We start from the raw sequence: 3,184 nt of genomic DNA on the forward strand, positions 1-3,184 counted from the left end.
GCCAAGTTGTGTGTAGACATGTACCTTGTTTATGCACGTCTTGAACTATTGCTCAAGACCTCCTTAAACAAAAGAAAAGTCTGGCTTGGAAGAAAAATATGACGAAAGGAAGGCTGGTTAAAGACCTTTGCACAGCACTCATTTTCCAGTTAAATGGGTTGATTTGTCTGCAGAGAGACATCTTTAAGGCCTTATCTTGTAACAGCTGACCTTACTAATAATCTTGTGGCCTTATGGGAGCAAAAATTCCTACTGCCAAAAGCAATAATGGAAAGCACATCCAGAAGAGGGAAGGCTGCATAGTCCACAGATTTGAGATGAAATGTGTATCATATTGGTGCAAACCTCAGCTGATCCCCCAGAATAAAGCGTCATCAGAAAAAGTTCTTTTTGAATCCTGAAGCCAGAAGAGATGCAAGCAATAAAATCAAGCGTGTATCTCTCCCCTTGCTACATTCCATAATTTGCAATATTTATCCAGTGACTATTTGAAAACTACAGTTTTCAAATAATCTGTTAAGTGTTTCTCTTTGCTCCGTCTTCAGCTCCTTGTTATTCCTCCCAGGATAAAGATGGTGATGGCAGGGTCAGATAGCTTGAAGAATCTGTTTGCATTTCTGTAATCAGTCTGCTACTTGAACTGATGACTGACTCACAGATGGATAGAGATGGCACACATGCATACTTGCAGCATGGGGTAATGTGGAGACAGGGAACTCAGATATAAGCATGGATCACGGCAAAGGCTTTTGTTAATCTGCAAAGAAAATTCTACAAACCTGAAGTCAGCAATGAGTAAAATCAAATTTTTGAAGTCAGGATAAAATAATTATTTTCAGATCCTGACTGTAATATTTGAGATCAGAATCAGTTAGGGCTGGATAAGGTGACCTTGAAGCATCACTTTATGCTGCATAGGCTGCTGGTAGGACTGTCTGTGACGCACTAAGCATTTCTTCGATACACCTCGTTTCACTCCAGGTGTTTCTGTAACACCGCTGTATGCAATTTTCTTCCTGTGTTTTGTCTCCATCTCCCTCTGCTCTCCTTTTGTTTCCCCTCACCCCCAACTGGTCGCAGCAGATGGCTGCCCCTCCCTGAACCTGGTTTTTCTGGAGGTTTCTTCCTGTTGAAAGGGATTGTTTTTTTCCCCACTACCGATTTTGCAGTTTAGGCTACATCATATTAAGAAAATATGCAAACATATCAGTTCCTGTTGAAAGGAAGGCATTTTCCATTGCTTATTGTGATTTTATCACCAATATCATTCGTTCTGTACCTTGCTGCATATTGGGACAACTGTTGTTGTGATTTGGAGCAATGTAAATAAAACTGAATGGAAAAATGATAAACTACTACTAGTGGTAATTAGTGTTATTGCTACCAATAGAATACAAGACCAAGCCAAAAATGAAGATTCTTTCCTCCGTTTCCTTTCCATTTTATTGCAAACATACAAACCCAATTCTAAGAATGCTGAGATGGCAGCAACATATCTCAAAAGCACAGGGATGAGAACAACAAAAAAAACTAGAGAAGTGGTACTAACAAGAAACAGCTGGAGGAACACTTTGTAACCAATTAAACTAAGTTAACTGGCAACAGGACTGTAACATGACTGTGTATAAAAAGCATCTCAGAGAGGAAGACTTTCTCAGAATTCGAGATGGGCAGAGGTTCAGTCTGCAATTTTGCAAACCAATTTCAGAATCGTGGTCCTCAATGTGAAATTGCAAAGACTTTGAATATCTGGTCATCAACGTCACACAACATCAGCGTTCTGAGGTTCTGTTGAAATCTGTGTGCGAGGGACAAGGCCAAAGTCATTATTGGATCCCTATGAGCTAAGGGCCCTCAGAGAACACTGCATTAAAGACAGACATGATTCTGACATGAAATCATGGCATGGGCTCAGGAGGTTAAAGCTCTGTCATGTAAAGAAGAAGCCAATATGTGAAAGTGACTTGCATCTCTGATGGTACATTAATGAAATGGAATTGGGAGCTTGCACATCTGGAAAGGTAGCATTAATACTTTAGAGGTTTAAGAGCAACATGTAGGCCCATCCATGGAATGTTGTTTTAGGGAATGACCTTCCATATCCAAGCAAGAAACTGTTCAACTCTGTCCATTTCAAAAATGACAAATATGAAAGAGACCCAGGACCAGATAGAATCCTAAGACAAAGAGGCACAGGGAACATGGCCCTGTCCCAACTCTGAGAGGTATTACTGCCATCAAATTCTAAACAAGTTAATATTTTTCTTAAGGTAGGTCAATTTTCTCAGTTTAATCTGCCAGATAACAACATTAAACATACTTCAACATGGTTCCAAAACCACAACATTAAGTTAAGACTTACACTGGAGTCCACATAAGGTTTTATGTATTTTTTATTTTAAATTACTCCACACCTTCAGTTTAAAAAAAAAAAAAAAAAGAGAAAAAGAAAAGACACTTGCCTTCATACAACATGAAGGCAAGTGGTGACATCTCCCCTAGCCAGCCTTACTTTATCCACACTCTGTAGACAGTTGGCAATTAAATCTTGGCAACACCCAGAGACTCTTTCACGAGTACAAGCTGAAGAGGACTTAAACAGTTCCCGTCAAAAGGGTCACTCCAAGAGCCCCAAATAGAACTTCTGGACTCGCCCAAATTTGAAAACCACTGGGGAAAGCAAGCCATCACGTGTGCTTTCCAACAGGGAAAAGGTACTTATTTGTTAAAAATCTTCTAATGAAACAATAAGCAACCCTGCACAGAATACTCAGTTGCTAAAGTGCATCATGCAGATGTCAGACCACTACACAGCAAAAACCCCATTTTAAGTGCACCATGCCAAAGATACATGGATACTCCAACATGAGTATGCCACAAGTTGCAATAATGGACAATTGTAACATGTGATGAACCCAAATGAGCACAAGAACCACAAACTGCAAGGATTAAACAAACAAAATTACTACCACACAACCAAAAATAACCACTAATCCCGACCAAAAGGGATCTTTTGTCCCCACAAAACAAAGTCACATACAAAATGACCCCATACCACAACAAGTTGCTGTTCACAAATGAGAACTATACCCACATAATTATCACAAGGTCGGCTCAGCACCGCAGTTAATGCCGTCACGTGGCCAGCAACATTCACAAGTCATCCACCACAAGTAGGCCGACG

The sequence above is a fragment of the Perissodus microlepis genome, chromosome 7 (genome assembly GCF_051167445.1).
Source record: "Perissodus microlepis isolate ML-2025 ecotype Zambia chromosome 7, ASM5116744v1, whole genome shotgun sequence".
NCBI lineage: Eukaryota > Metazoa > Chordata > Actinopteri > Cichliformes > Cichlidae > Perissodus > Perissodus microlepis.